General features: G+C 42.2%; 1 protein-coding gene and 1 pseudogene across 1 annotated transcript in view; both read right to left on the minus strand.

Annotated features, from left to right (window-relative positions):
* LOC132886659 (BMP/retinoic acid-inducible neural-specific protein 3-like) overlaps positions 1-17,243 on the minus strand; it is a 172,118-nt gene that overhangs the window by 133,278 nt on the left and 21,597 nt on the right. The gene's annotated exons all lie outside the window — the stretch shown is intronic.
* On the minus strand, positions 14,587-15,273 carry LOC132886284 (E3 ubiquitin-protein ligase RNF138-like; annotated as a pseudogene).

Genomic DNA, 17,243 nt, shown 5'->3' on the forward strand with positions numbered 1-17,243 from the left:
ACACTGCATACCGATATATTTTTTTTAAAATAAATAATCATCTGGATGTCGATAAATGTGGAACGATGTCGATAACTGTGGACAAAGGTGTTGATAATTGTGGAATGGTGTCACGTGATCTGATACGCTAAGTAATCAGGAATCAACTCATTTTTTTTTTCCCAGTGGAAGCTTGAGTAATTATTTATGCACAATTGACATATTGAAAGTCTTTTCTACTTTTGTAAAGGCTAAAAGATCGTGAAGGTGCCGATGATTGTAGCCGCTGCTCTATTACTTATTAGAAGATTATTAGAACTCAAATACAAGATTATTTAGCTTACTTTTACAGATAAATTTGCTTCTTTCTAGAAGTAAATGCTTAAAATTCACAAAAATGATCTGCCAACAGAATAAGGAAATTTAAAGCTGAAAATGAGTAAAAGCATCTAAAAGTAAGCTAAATAGTTTTATATTTAAGTTCTCATAATCTTCTAATAAGAAATATTCGATAAATTCACCCATATTAAAGATACTTTCTCTTAACAAGATATAATTTTTTTTTTTTTTTGCAGTGTACTCATACGGTATGGGTACTTACTTACTTACTTACTTACGCCTACCGCCCAATTTTGGGCATAGGCCACGAACAAGTGCTCTCCAGTCATCACGATCCTGGGCGATCTTTTCCAGTTGTCCCCATGTATAGCCAGACCTCTTCACATCTGCATCTAGTTCACGGCGCCAGCTGTTTCTTGGCTTGCCCCTCTTCCTTCTCCCTTGTGGGTTCCAGAAGAGGGCCTGTCTTGCAGAGTTTGATGCAGGTTTGTGAAGGGTATGGCCAACCCACTTCCATTTTCTTTGGAGGATCTCTTCTTCTACAGGCTGTTGTCCTGTTTGGCGCCACAGCTCCAGGTTATTGATGGTATTTGGCCAGTATACTCTTAGGATCCGCCTGAGGCAGGTATTGATGAAGGCCTGGATTTTATTCATGGTGTTGGCCGTTGTCCTCCAGGTCTCTGCGCCATACAGAAGTATAGGCTTTACCATGGAGTTAAACATCCTGATTTTGATGTTGCGTGGCAATTCCGACGATCCCCAGACATTCCTCAGCTGGTGGAAAGCTGCCCTTGCCTTTCCAATCCGTACCTTTACATCAGCATCGGTCCCACCCATTTTGTCCACTATGCTTCCAAGATAGGTGAAACTCTCCACTTCTTCTATTACTTCTCCCTCTATCCTGATTGGGGTTGTGTTGTTATTGTTTACTTTAAGGATCTTGCTCTTCCCTTTGTGTATAATGAGGCCAAGACGTGCTGAGTAAGTTGCTATGGTTGTGGTTTTCTCCTGCATTTGTTGATGGGTGTGAGAAAGAAGTACCAGGTCATCAGCAAAGTCAAGGTCCTCCAGTTGCGACCAAGGTGTCCATTGGATGCCATTCCTCTTTTGGGCAGTTGATGTCTTCATTACCCAGTCTATCGCCAACAGGAAAAGAAAGGGTGATAATAGGCATCCTTGTCTAACTCCTGTCCTTACATGAAAGGCTTCTGTGAGATGTTGGCCATGAACCACTCTGCAGGTCATTCCCTCATACGAGTTCCTGATGATGTTGGTTATCTTTTCTGGCACCCCATAGTGCCTCAGTAGTCTCCAGATAGTCTGTCTATCTACACTGTCAAATGCCTTCTCGTAATGCCATATGTCTGTCTATCTACATGTCAAATGCCATACAGTATGGGTACACTGCAATTATTACACATTAATGTGTGGGTACACATTAATATTCGTAACTCTTGACTTACCTCCTGAAATATTTTTTCTTGCGATCTTAAATCCGAACTTGCTGCAAGTTCGGCGGCGGCGGATTTGTGGGCGGCGAATTTGTGGGCGGCGGATAATAACACAGCTATCATAATGAATGTTAGTTTGGAGTCTAGCCAGCTATCGATAGCTTACTCAGGTTCATGTTAGCTTTGATTTCTTGTATAAGGCCATTAATTTAATCAGCCTGGATGTTTGTTTGTTATTCTTCAGGCAACAAAAAGTGTTATTCAAGACAGGAAGGCTAAAATAAACGACACTAGCAGTTTTGAAGGCTTCATTGCCTCATTAGAGAGCCGGTCACAACATGTAAGGCTGATTTACAATCTGGGTGCGATTTGCTGGGGGGGATCACCCCCCCTTCTGGTTTTTATCTCTGCTGAAAAAAAATCCTCGGGGACAACCCCATCAATAAAACAAACAAACCAAAAAAAAAAAGTTGACATGACAGGCATGTTGTGACACAGTTTTCTATGGTCTACATTGTACTCACTTTCAAAATGACCCGAAGTGGCAGCTTTGATGTTCACGAACGTCCCCAGCAAATAGATGCTAACAATATCTTTACGTTCTATACGGAAATTAGCATTGCTTTTTTGGGCTTTTTCCAACTTTATTGGATAGGACAGTGTAGAGACAGGAAATGAGCAGGAGAGAGATTGGGAAATGACCTCGGGTTGGAATCAAACCCAGGTCCCTGGATTTATGGTATGGCACCTTATCCACCTGAGCCACATCCTTACTGATGAGTGCAACAGAATGAATGTATCCACACTGAACAGCCTTCTTTTCCTCGCTGTCAATGGGCCAGACGTGCGTTCTTTCCCTGCTGAGAAATTCGCAGAAATGTGGATTAAAGAAGGGCGAAACGCGGCGGATAGCGCACCGACGGGAAAGCAGAAAAGGCCACATGAACTGCGCCATCAGAGCAAACTGTTCATTTAGTATTCATGTATTTTAGCGATTTTCAAGTCACTGTCCATTTAATCCGGACGGAGAGAAACATCACAGCAACGTGACAAGCAATGCGAACTATGTTGTGTGTTAGTGTTCGTGTATTTAGTCAGAGAGATAGGAAGATGAATTTACTATCTCTGGTTTAGTGTTCATTTTCATTTAGTGTTATTCATTTGATATCATCGGATGTTATTGAGCTGTTAGCCTATTGTTACCTTAATTTTGTGACGTTTCATGATTAAAAAAAAAACACATCCCCCCCTTCTGGTTTTTTGACAAATCGCACCCTGTTTACAATTAATGTTGCTTGTTTTATCGTACTGGTTACCTACCTACCTCTGTATTTAACTCAATGTTCCCAATGTTCAGCTTTGAATAAAAATTCTATTGACTTGATATGAAAAGATTCAGTTGTTCATTCATTTGCATTGCCTGCTGAGGTTTTAATAAATTATTTACCAAACGATTTAAAAGGAGCCTACCATGACTATGAAGTTACACTTCAAATTTGTCATCTGCATTTCACCCTAATATGGAGAATGTGGTAGGTATGTCAGCCAGGAGACTGACTAAATATAACACATGACATCCACACTGTGCATGTTTTACAGTAAAATACCAGCGGATTATGTTTTTTACAACAATAAAAAGGGTACACAGTGTGTACTACACACTATCAGCAAATACTGTATGTCTGGTAAATGAACAAGGTCCACAGACCTACATTGTGTGCAAACCCTCCTAAAAGCAAACCAGTTTCCCACCGACGGACCGACCGATGGGTCGACACGCAACTAAAAATTTCAATGTCCCCCCGGTTTGATTTTATAACTCGACCACTGCCCATACCCAGAGACAGGCCCGCCGACAGGGGGGGACAAACGGGTATGTTGTCCCAGGCCCAGGAATGGGGAGGGCCCAGAACTGGGCTCTCATGAAGTTGCGATTATTTTATTTCATTTCAAAATGAGTTGATTTGGGGGAGAAATGTGCTATATTTGCATTCAATAAATTATTTCTAGATCTTTTGCCTTTATTATCTTTGAAAAAGGCGTCAAGAACCCCCTACCACCCCTAATGCAAAAATGGTTTGGTCTGACTCTTTGATTAAGGGGAAAAAAAACGACATCGTTCGATCATAGCGCTTCGACAATCAGCGTGCATGCCATTTGCCAACATGCACAAGTCAGGAGCACAGAAAAGAAAAGAAAAGAAAAGAAAAGAAAAGAAAAGAAAAGAAAAGAAAAGAAAAGAGAAAAAGAGAGGAAGAAACCAAGAGACTCAGGGGCTCACTGCATAAATATTTAAAAAAAGATTCGGATGATGCAGCAGGTACTAGCAAAGGCAGTGGGGCAGCTGAGCCAGGTAAGACACAGCCAACTTTTTCCAGCCCCGTAAAGTAACCCCAACCAAGGCACGCGCGGCACACAATTCATGTTACAAACGAGGGGAGAGCAAGTCACACTGAACACCATATCAAACGCACAGGGCATTGAATCATTTCATAACCACAACGGCTTAATAACATTGTGTTTCATATACAACCCCGATTCCAAAAAAGTTGGGACAAAGTACAAATTGTAAATAAAAATGGAATGCAATAATTTACAAATCTCAAAAACTGATATTGTATTCACAATAGAACATAGACAACATATCAAATGTCGAAAGTGAGACATTTTGAAATTTCATGCCAAATATTGGCTCATTTGAAATTTCATGACAGCAACACATCTCAAAAAAGTTGGGACAGGGGCAATAAGAGGCTGGAAAAGTTAAAGGTACAAAAAAGGAACAGCTGGAGGACCAAATTGCAACACATTAGGTCAATTGGCAATAGGTCATTAACATGACTGGGTATAAAAAGAGCATCTTGGAGTGGCAGCGGCTCTCAGAAGTAAAGATGGGAAGAGGATCACCAATCCCCCTAATTCTGCGCCGACAAATAGCGGAGCAATATCAGAAAGGAGTTCAACAGTGTAAAATTGCAAAGGGTTTGAACATATCATCTACAGTGCATAATATCATCAAAAGATTCAGAGAATCTGGAAGAATCTCTGTGCGTAAGGGTCAAGGCTGGAAAACCGTACTGGGTGCCTGTGATCTTCGGGCCCTTAGACGGCACTGCATCACATACAGGCATGCTTCTGTATTGGAAATCACAAAATAGGTTCAGGAATATTTCCAGAGAACATTATCTGTGAACACAATTCACCGTGCCATCCGCCGTTGCCAGCTAAAACTCTATAGTTCAAAGAAGAAGCCGTATCTAAACACGATCCAGAAGCGCAGACGTCTTCTCTGGGCCAAGGCTCATTTAAAATGGACTGTGGCAACGTGGAAAACTGTTCTGTGGTCAGACGAATCAAAATTTGAAGTTCTTTATGGAAATCAGGGATGCCGTATCATTCGGACTAAAGAGGAGAAGGACGACCCAAGTTGTTATCAGCGCTCAGTTCAGAAGCCTGCATCTCTGATGGTATGGGGTTGCATTAGTGCGTGTGGCATGGGCAGCTTACACATCTGGAAAGACACCATCAATGCTGAAAGGTATATCCAGGTTCTAGAGCAATATATGCTCCTATCCAGACGACGTCTCTTTCAGGGAAGACCTTGCATTTTCCAACATGACAATGCCAAACCACATACTGCATCAATTACAGCATCATGGCTGCGTAGAAGAAGGGTCCGGGTACTGAACTGGCCAGCCTGCAGTCCAGATCTTTCACCCACAGAAAACATTTGGCGCATCATAAAACAGAAGATACGACAAAAAAGACCTAAGACAGTTGAGCAACTAGAATCCTACATTAGACAAGAATGGGTTAACATTCCTATCCCTAAACTTGAGCAACTTGTCTCCTCAGTCCCCAGACGTTTACAGACTGTTGTAAAGAGAAAAGGGGATGTCTCACAGTGGTAAACATGGCCTTGTCCCAACTTTTTTGAGATGTGTTGTTGTCATGAAATTTAAAATCACCTAATTTTTCTCTTTAAATGATACATTTTCTCAGTTTAAACATTTGATATGTCATCTATGTTCTATTCTGAATAAAATATGGAATTTTGAAACTTCCACATCATTGCATTCCGTTTTTATTTACAATTTGTACTTTGTCCCAACTTTTTTGGAATTGGAGTTGTATCTGATTGAAGCTAAGAATATTCACATTAGCCTGCAATCATATCCCGCCGTTTCTCGTGTTCTTCTCTGCTTTTCACACTGGACAGTACGCACGCACAGTATACTATGTTCGCCCCCAGCCCTGCCCGAAATCCCCCATCCATCGCTGCTCCTTCAAGAGCACCCCAATCGCGTGATTATAGTAGACTATCCACGAGTTTAGGAAGGCATTGCGGGGGCTGTCGCATGCAGGCTTGGGGCGTAACGGAATACATTTAATGGCGTTCGGTTAAAGGATACAAAATAACAGTAACCGCTTATTCCGTTACAGTACAGGGGGGAAAGATTCAGTGAAATTGAGGATTACTTCACAGGATCACAATGTGTGTGAGGTTGCTGGTTTTAGTAAAATGAAGCTTATAAAAAACTACCTGCGCTCAAACATGTCACAGGAGAGGCTCAATGGGCTGGCAATGCTCTCTATTGAGGTTTTTCACCCACGTGACCAAGTCATGTGAGGCCGCCATTTTGGACGTCACGGCTCGAATCAGTTTGAATGCGAGGAAGGCGACAAACGAAAAACATAAAAGAAAAAGGAGCGAGATGCAGAAAACACCTTCACTATCCAGCGACGTAGGGCATTTACAGGGTGAGCAGAGGGAGAGGTATTTGCAAAAATTGAGGTTAGCAGGCTTAGAGAACGACGTTTACCTGCTTCCACCAGGATTGTTCACTGACGTACGGAAGTACACGAAGCCCTCGTCTTTACCTGACTTCGGCCCACATGATCTGTATACCTATGTCGTTAAAAACCCATCGCCATACACAGGTATTGATCTGAAAGCGTATAAGAGTTTGGATGCCTACAAATATTTTGTGTCAGGCTGGGTAACATGCCTACATCAGCGGGTCGTCCCTGGAGCCGGTGGTCGCCATCTTATTACAGCTAAGGTTTGTTCACATTTTCATTTACTTTCGGTCCTCAGGATAAACAAAATGTCATTGAAATAACTTCTTAGTCTGTTGAGACATGGCCCGTTATAAATTTGATGTTACCAGGCGATGACCAAGAACTGTATTATTAGGGTCGGTGTCTGTGTTGTAGCAGTGTACTAGCAGCTAGCTGTTAGCACTAGCTAATGTCAACAACATCATAGCTGGTATGTTACTGTAGCAATGTTTACGTTCAGTCATTTGGATGACTGTTAAAACCTTTCAGTCTCAAGTTTTTCCTTTACTGTATTTACTAGTTTACTGTAATTATGATCCGGCAGCTATTTACACCGGATCCAGTGTAAATAGCTGCCGGAGCGCGCTCCGGAACCTCGGCCGGAGCACTCCGGGAGCAAGCCAGAGCGCGCTGCTTAATTTGAGGGGGAGCAAGCCGGAGCGCGCTCCGGCAGCTATTTACACTGGATCCGGTGTAAATAGCTGCCGGATCATAATTACAGTAAACTAGTAAATACAGTAAAGGAAAAACTTGAGACTGAAAGGTTTTAACAGTCATCCAAATGACTGAACGTAAACATTGCTACAGTAACATACCAGCTACTATGTTGTTGACATTAGTTAGCTTGACCTTCAAAATGGCGGACACCGGGGCGTCACGTGACCCTGTGACGTCAGGTGAAAAACCTCAATAGAGCATGAACTTGCGAAAAAGCTGGACTTCAATGACCTTATTGACGACTTTGCCACAACAAAAGTCCGGCGCATTGCATTTCGCACCTGAATAGTTGCAGACTAGGGAAATGTTAAAATGTTAAAACTGTAAAAATCTTGAAATGCTAAAATGAAATGGTTGTTGACCGGTTGAATGGTTTTTGAATACCTGTCATTTAAGGGTTGGAGTGAGTAGAGACTGGGATAAGAGAGGTGTGTGTGTGTGTGTGGGTTGGCCCGGGGGGGGCCCATTCAGAGCATTTTGTCCCGGGCCCAGCCAAAGCTGTCAGCGGCCCTGCCCAGAGATTTTCACATTGTCTTTAATTAATGTGAACCTAAAGCAGTTGTAGAATCGGCCTACGGTGCACTCAGTGAGGAAAATCCCACTTTTTATGCAACGCATGATCAAAATATATGAAAACCACGAATGTCCATCCCCCCCGGCTGGTTTTCTTCTCAGAAATCCAGTCACATTAATTTCAACACGTTTGTTAACAATGTCAAATACAGCAGGGAGATTTTTTTTTTTTTTTAAAGTAATGGTTGCTCAGCTTGCAAGATAGAAATTTAACTTGTGAGATATTTAGTTTGTACTTGGTATTATTAAAGAGTGGCCAGAACTAGAAGTTTGACCAATTGTTCACCGTCATGAGGAATCGTTTTTTCTTCTTCTTCTTGCTAACTCTGTAACTTTGCTGTGTCGCTCATTAAACCATGGCTAGCTGAATCCAATCATTTCCCATGACGGCAATCCTTTTAATAGCAACATATTTAAGAAAATATGATTCAGATCTGTAAGAATGTTGGTACATGAATGTATAGCTGCAGCCTCATGTGACTTCACATGATGATCCATCTAAATGTTAACATTTTGTTGATTTATCATGCAGCAAATGGACCAATCTGAAGCTGATCCTCAGCCAGTGATTCCTGGGTGATTGGATGATCAGATCTACATCAATCATGATATGAAATAAATGAAATGTCGAAGGTGTGGTTGCATGTCATGTTGCCTAATGAAACCGTTTGGTCCGACGTTGGACATTTTCTTTATGACTGCTGAAATTCTATGAACTTGTATTGTTATGTTCTGCAGTTTGATTTCTGCGAATCAAACACAATGCATGTAGCCATGGACAGCACATGATGTGTTAATATTACACACATTTAAGTTAAAGATAGACTGCCTGTCAGATTTTTCAAGTGTAGGTCATAAAAAGAATTTTCCCGACACCTAATTATTTTTGTTTAGTGGACCGAAAGCTACCGAATTCGAATCACAGACTTCCAATTTTACAACATGGCCCTAAATTCTCCGCTATTTCTTCTTGCTTCACCAAAATACTACGTCATGCATGACATGGTGGGCTTTCCCTGTTCGCGCAAGGCATACAATTGTGGAATACAAAATTGAAACAGGAGAGAAAAATGGAGGACGTGAGTGTGTGAATGAAATGTGAAAGACCGACTACAGTAACGGAAAGCAAGAAGAAAAGACATTATGTTATATACGAAGGAAAGGAAACGCAGGACCAAACTAATAAATATTTCGGCGGTCAAAGGTAAACCTGCACATGCACACGCACATGGACTTCCTCTGTCTGCTCAACTGTGCGAAGCAAGTGATTTCATGCTAGGGAATCTCCTCCAATTAAAGGATAACTGAAGGCAAAATTTTTATTATCAAAATTCTATTTATCTCATTTTCTTAAATAAAGGAATGCATTTTTGATCACTATTTTGTCACTGCTATAGCAAGTTATAAGTGTTTGAAATATGCTATGTAATATATCAGTCCATATGTCAAAGCAATGGCCGTAAATGAGATTCGTTGAGACCTGTGCGAGACATCGTAGGACGGAAGTAAAACGTACAGCGGAACTCAAAGTGACCAACATCTGTCAACGATATCAAAAGACGCGCGCGCCCTCTTTCGAATGCTGATGTAATCAAGCCGGAAGTTTTGTTTGTTTTGATAGCAATCAGGAAAGTTTGAAAAAAGTAGGCAGTAATCGCCATTTAAATACGGAAGCTGCGAGAGGCCCTTCATATAATCTTTTTTTATTCACCTTGTTATCCCGAGATAACGACATAATTAATTCAGGATGTCGAGAAAACAACACAACTAATTCGAGATCTCGAGAAAACAAAACCATTATTCCAAGATAACGACATAATTAATTCAGGATGTCGAGAAAACAACACAACTAATTCGAGATCTCGAGAAAACAAAACAATTATTCCGTGATCTCGAAAAAACAAAACAATTATTTCATGATCTCGAGAAAACAGCTGAGATTTCTAGCAGAGCTGCGCCCCCCTGTGGGTCAGACAACGAAGACTTAGGCCCTGTCCACACGGCAATGGATTCAGGTGACTCCGATACAATTGCTTATCGTTTAGGCCTGGCGTCCACACGGCACCGGCGTTTTGGGTGCCCAAAACGCAATCTTTTTGAGAACGGGTTCCAGAGTGGAAAGATCTGGCAACGTTGCCGTTGCAAAGTCGTCTGGATGAGTAGAACGGATTTGTTTACGATGACGTCACAACCACATGACTGTGAGTGCTTCACACCGGGTAGAAGTGTAACGAACTCGATGCGAGTTGTCAACAAATCCTATAACTTGGTTCATGAAACGCACTTCCAAAATATTTTCACTGTGAATATTTATTGTGTAATGGTGCAAAGTGAGAGAGAGAGAGAGAGACAGAGAGAGAGAGAGAGAGAGAGAGAGAGAGAGAGACTCTGCCCTTAGGGCAGAGTCAATCCCGCCAGCAAAAATAGGGAAAAAAAGGAGCGATCTCACCTCTTCAGATGTTGGTTTAAGTCCTACAATACATTCCTCAAAAAGGGCGTAGAAGAGCAAATTAATCCATCAACGTGTAGCATTCAATTTATTCCGGACCATTAAAGACGCCGCCTTCCGCGTAGAATCATACGTCATCCTCGCCGCCATATTGGATAGGTCAAAGCGGAGAATAAAGATTAGCTGCGTTTAACTGTACCAACAGGTTTGCCGTCCAAACGAGATCACATGGGATTACCTTTCACAGGTGAGACTGGAAAAATACTTTTCATTGTATTTGGTCATTATAATGTTATTTTACGAACAGATTTTCCTGACTTTGTGGCTAATATGAAGTCTCGCACATAATAGTTTATGCGCATGCGTCCTTACTTCTTCTATTGTTCTGGTGTCTCCGAAGGGACCGTCTTACAGCGCCCCTAGAGGTGTGGCATGTGTATTGCATCGTTTTCAGCAAGCGTTGCGTTGCCATATGGACCTGATATTAGAAATTGGCGGACATATAACAGAGCAGAAATGGCTTTTTACGATGCCTTGAGAGAGAGATTATCCCTTATTAAGAGACTTAATGCAATCTCTCCCTGTGTCAACCCCTGATCAAAACTTATTAGGTGATCGATTATTCCAGACATTCTAATGACCAAAGTTGCGTCTATACAGAATGAGAAATAGCCCCAAAGTCAGCATATCACAAGTCTCTTGGCGCACCTGAATGAACCATTTCTCAGCTGTTTACTCGAGATCATGAAATAATTGTTTTGTTTTCTCAAGATCTCGAATTAGTTGTGTTGTTTTCTCGAGATCCTGAATTAATTATGTCGTTATCTCGGGATAACAAGGTGAATAAAAAAAAGGATTATATGAAGGGCCTCTCTCGGCTTCCGTATTTAAACTTGTTTTTGTGCAATATTTCATTTGGAAAAGTTTTCAAAATGGCGGCACTGACACCTGGCTGACACTTCATGTTTCAAAATCTCGCACAAGTCTTGTGAAGATCGCACGGATAAACGACGCCTGCAGTGGACCGAACGAACTAAATTCAACATGGCTCAAAACCTAATAGGCTTAAAAGAATATTTAATTACAATTAGTTGGCAATATGAGTCATGATATAAGGTTACTAAAACCGAAAATGTAATTGAATAACATGTTAATTAAGAAATAAAGCAAGTTTAAAAATGACTTCAGTTCTCCTTTAAATAACTTCCCAGCCACAGAGTGGCCCTTTTTTTTTTTTAGTTATTACAGAAATAAACATGGGCGGCACGGTGGTGTAGTGGTTAGCACTGTCGCCTCACAGCAAGAAGGTCCTGGGTTCGAGCCCCGGGGCCGGCGAGGGCCTTTCTGTGTGGAGTTTGCATGTTCTCCCCGTGTCCGCGTGGGTTTCCTCCGGGTGCTCCGGTTTCCCCCACAGTCCAAAGACATGCAGGTTAGGTTAACTGGTGACTCTAAATTGAGCGTAGGTGTGAATGTGAGTGTGAATGGTTGTCTGTGTCTATGTGTCAGCCCTGTGATGACCTGGCGACTTGTCCAGGGTGTACCCCGCCTTTCGCCCGTAGTCAGCTGGGATAGGCTCCAGCTTGCCTGCGACCCTGTAGAAGGATAAAGCGGCTAGAGATAATGAGATGAGATGAGATGAGAAATAAACATATATCACAATGACCAAATTTCAGAGGGAACTAAATTTCACCGATTTTATGAAATTGAAAGGCTGGCTCACTTTAAAGCAAGTCAAGTTTATTTATATAGCACTTTTAACAGTAGACATTGTCGCAAAGCAGCTTTATAGAAAATTAAAGACTTTAAACATATGAGCTAATTTTATCCCCTAATTCAGGGCTTTTCAAAGTGTGGGGCGCGCCCCCCCCTGGGGGGCGCCAGAGTTCTTCAGGGGGGGCGCAACGTGAGGAGCCTTTACCAGAGACAAAATGGATCGGCTTTTAGTACCTAAAGCTACACTGAGTGAGGAGACAGAGTTTGGGCCAAGCAAAAAAAACCCAGAGCCTCCAGGATGTTGCGATTTGCAACTTCAGCGCAAATTCAACCAATCCCCGCAAATTCAGGGCGGTGTTACAATTATATCCAATCACCGCAACTTTCCCGCAAATTTGACCAATCGTTGGCGTCGTCTTGAGGTGACGTCGACAAACTACCTTCCGCCTTACTTCCGTGTTTACGTTCAAGAGAAGCAGCATGCGCGCAGTGTTGCCAGATTGGTTTTAAGTGCATTTTGGCGGGTTTTGAACATATTTTGGGCTGGAAAACGTCAGCAGTATCTGGCAACATTGCATGATGTGCGAGTCAGTGTTTATGTCGGCTTAAATTCTGTTACCGAAAGTGTGTTATGTTTACAGTGAAGCACTGTGTGCACTTTATTATTATTTTTTTTTACTTAATACAAGAAAGTAATGGATGCCAACATTTTTGCCAAAATGGTATTTTATTTTCCATTGTTTAGGCAGCTTCAGCATCATACTGTGAGATTCTGTTCAATTTTTTTTTTCTTCTATGAAGCCTGAGACATTTATTTTATTAGTTTATAATTATTTTTTAATTTAGTCTTCAGGAGAGACTGCCTGCACACAGTATTAATAGTTTTTTTTCTTACATGAAAGCTGAGGCATTTATATTATATTTGAAGGTAACTTCATGTTGTGCTGTGAGGTTCTCTGCACTTTAACTTTTGAACCAACAGGTGCATTTGGATAAGTAAAGCCTATTTTTCTGCATTTTTGTAGTCCTGGTAATCTTTTATATTGGTAAAGTTGTTTATAGGACCATTTCTCTTTGTTTTTTTAATCAATAGTTTTTCAGTAATAACTTAATATTTAACATATCACTCAGTTTTAATCACAAAAAGAGAAAATCGCAACAATTTCTCGCAACTTTCACTTCCTCCCGCAATGTAATCACAATAAAAACCTAAAAAACACCGCAACTTTCATCGCAATTTTTTTTGGAAAACCCCCGCAACATCAGACATTTTAGCCCGCAACAATCACAAAAAAGGCCCGCAGAATCCTAGGGGGACTGAAAAAAGAAGGAAGTATGACCACGATTATTTAAAGTTTGGATTTTCATGGACTGGATCTGAAGATGCTCCACTGCCACAGTGTGTTGTCTGCCAAGAGGTGCTTATAACGATGCTACGAGATGTTTAAAATGTGTAAAACAAGATGTTTTAAAAAGCACAGATGTTTAAAATGTGAAAAAGAAAAATGTGTACAACCATTTTTTTTAAAAATACGAATGGAACATTAAGTATAGCAACAACAAAAATTGTAAGGGGGGCGCTGTTGTTTATTTGCTCTCCGAGGGGGGGCGCTGACTCTCCCACACTTTGAAAACCCCTGGCCTAATTTATTTATCCTTGATAAGGAGAGTTCAAATGATGACTAGTGATGTGTTTTTCAGCAATCGTCTGAAGTGTGGATCTTCTGGAGAGGCAGAAATAAACGATTTTTCAAAACTCCTGGACTGATATCTGTCATACTGTAATCCACTTGTGCCTCCTCCTCGTTCCTATTGTCTCAGCCGCTTCCCTTCCCCTCTTCTTCCTGTTTTGTCTGTGTGTGTGTGTTTGGATGTGGCTCTCCTGCTCTCCCGCTGCAGCCAATCAACTCCCGCTGCCGATCTGTCTGCACACCCGCAATCCACCCAGCAGCCAAGCTCCAGCAGTACATACTGTATACCCCGGCTCTGCAATCCAGTCAATTTGTTTGGTATCGCGTGAAGGCCTCCTGTACCTGGTGAAGTTGTCTCCTGTACAGTATGTGAACTGTGAATCTTCTGTGCTTCAGATCCACCAGTCTGCCAGCCACCCTATCCCCTGGAAAACCTCCGATCCTCCGCCCACCCCCGTCCAACAAATCAACCCCACCCGCTGAACTGCTAGTCTTGAGTCTTGCTTTTGGGTCCAATATCTGCAGTGGCCAGAAGTACTGCATATCTTCATCCTCACCTTCATTATTACATTTCTTTCAGGGGATTGAGTACATGCCAGTCGTCTGAAAAGGTGTCCTCCAGCATCCTTATCTCACGCAAAAAGACAGGAGCAGTACAGCAATCAAAAAGTCCTTAGGGGATAAGTCCTCTTCTTATCTCACTTATTTCCTGTGCCGTGTTACTGGTCACCGCGTGGGTTGATATCCTCTTGTCATACTACTGAAATTATTCATCCCTCTTTTCCTGAGTTCTCCCCTTTCACCGGTCGTGTGATATGTCATCCAATCCATGCTAGACGGCGAATTCACAGAATGAAGAGTGGTCTTGATGATGTCGGAAAACACAGTGCTACATCTGGGATATATTATTGAGGTCCATGGGTGAGCAGTAAGGACAAGTGTGCACTCTCCTTGCACTATTCAAGAACCCCTGCACTGGTGTAAGAATGGGGATGTTGTGGATCAATACACTACATTCTCGTAAGTTTGGAGTTTGGACAGGAAGAGGTACTGTGGCTTCACTGATCGGACCAAATTCCTCAATGTACTCCCTGCAGGTTCTGTAGTGGAGCCTCATCTTGCTGAGAAGCTTCTCTTTTCCACAGGCTTTGCATCTGCCCTTCATCTTTCTCATCCTTTTCTGGATGTCTATGGCTTTGCGCTCTCCCTCAGACACGGGGCTCCGACACAACGGGCACTGAGGGCCCTGATTCCTCACCGCCATCCGAAAACAGCTCAGACAGAACACGTGCTGGCAGTTCTTGGTACGGATGGGCATTTTTAAAACCTCCCGACAGATGGGGCAGTCGTAGTCCTTCTCCGGGTCTGAATACACATCTGCTATCGGAGACGCTTCACTCGAGTCCGGGCTTAATCTTGACGAGTCTCCCATTTATTCAGATTCCTGCTATTTATTTTGCTCTTGGTACTTCTTGTTTTGTTGTGTCAGTGCACCGTTGAGAATGCTTACCAATTTCATTGTAATCTGTACAATGACCATAAAGGAATTCTAATTCTGATTCTGATTCTGGAACCCTGGGATTCCAACTCTGAGAACCAGTGATATAGAGGCTTTGCACCATCACATGACCCCCATAGCAACAGTAACTACGCCGCCATGTCGTGCTTCAGTCAGTAGTTTCAGCTACGTTGATCAGCATGGGAAGGCCCCGCTGCATCCCCGTTCCGAATGAAACAAAGACACCAGATCCTCCAATCCACTAAAAGCAATTTGTCACCAGGAGGAAAAAAAAACAGAGACCTCCAAACGCAGAAGGGAAAAACAGCCCGCATTTACACATCTTTGTGTTGACCTTTGTGTTAAAATAATCAACACAGTGAATGTTTCAAAATTAACAGAACAAGCACTGTCCCAAAACAAATTTAATACAATTTGTGTCAGTTTGAACACATCTTTTCAAAGAGTGCATTTGTTACAGTACCACAGCCTCCCTGCCAGCTTGAACAAGTCTGGCCTCTGACCTTTCTCACTAACAAGGGAACACTCATCCACCTTCTGTTTGATGCAGTTCTCTAATCAGCCGACCCCTTGATACATAAAATCATCCATCCATTATCCGTAAACACTTAAACCTGTGCAGGGTCGCAGTCAAGCTGGAGCCTATCCCAGCTGACTATGGGCAAGAGGTGGGGTACACCCTGGACAAGTCGCCAGATCATCGCAGGGCTGACACATATACAGTGGTGCTTGAAAGTTTGTGAACCCTTTAGAATTTTCTATATTTCTGCATAAATATGACCTAAAACATCATCGGATTTTCACACAAGTCCTAAAAGTAGATAAAGAGAACCCAGTTAAACAAATGAGGCAAAAATATTATACTTGGTCATTTATTTATTGAGGAAAATGATCCAATATTACATATCTGTGAGTGGCAGAAGTATGTGAACCTTTGCTTTTAGTATCGGGTGTGACCCCCTTGTGCAGCAATAACTGCAACTAAACATTTCCGGTAACTGTTGATCAGTCCTGCACACCGGCTTGGAGGAATTTTAGCCCGTTCCTCCGTACAGAACAACTTCAACTCTGGGATGTTGGTGGGTTTCCTCACATGAACTGCTCGCTTCAGGTCCTTCCACAACATTTTGACTGGATTAAGGTCAGGACTTTGACTTGGCCATTCCAAAACATTAACTTTATTCTTCTTTAACCATTCTTTGGTAGAATGACTTGTGTGCTTAGGGTCGTTGTCTTGCTGCATGACCCACCTTCTCTTGAGATTCCGTTCATGGACAGATGTCCTGACATTTTCCTTTAGAATTTGCTGGTATAATTCAGAATTCATTGTTCCATCACTGATGGCAAGTCATCCTGGCCCAGATGCAGCAAAACAGTCCCAAACCATGATACTACCACCACCATGTTTCACAGATGGGATAAGGTTCTTATGCTGGAATGCAGTGTTTTCCTTTCTGCAAACATAACGCTTCTCATTTAAACCAAAATGTTCTATTTTGGTCTCATCCGTCCACAAAACATTTTTCCAATAGCCTTCTGGCTTGTCCATGTGATCTTTAGCAAACTGCAGATGAGCAGCAATGTTCTTTTTGGAGAGCAGTGGCTTTCTCCTTGCAACCCTGCCATGCACACCATTGTTGTTCAGTGTTCTCCTGATGGTGGACTCATGAACATTAACATCAGCCAATGTGAGAGAGGCCTTCATTTGTTTAGAAGTTACCCTGGGGTCCTTTGTGACCTCGCCGACAGGGGTGTAGTGGGCGTGGTACGTGGGGGTACGCCGTCCACCCACTTCTCCCGAGGTGAGATTCAAAAAAAAAAAAAACTGTCATTCAATGGCCTGAGTTTATAAGCTCTACAGTAAGTGACACGTGCCTTTGTGCTCATCATCAATGCCCCCCCCATCGAACGTTACGTAAAACGTAGCGACGCAAAGTAGAATGCATTCTAAACGCAGCCGAGATATTAGA

This window comes from Neoarius graeffei, chromosome 1 (genome assembly GCF_027579695.1).
Source record: "Neoarius graeffei isolate fNeoGra1 chromosome 1, fNeoGra1.pri, whole genome shotgun sequence".
Lineage (NCBI taxonomy): Eukaryota > Metazoa > Chordata > Actinopteri > Siluriformes > Ariidae > Neoarius > Neoarius graeffei.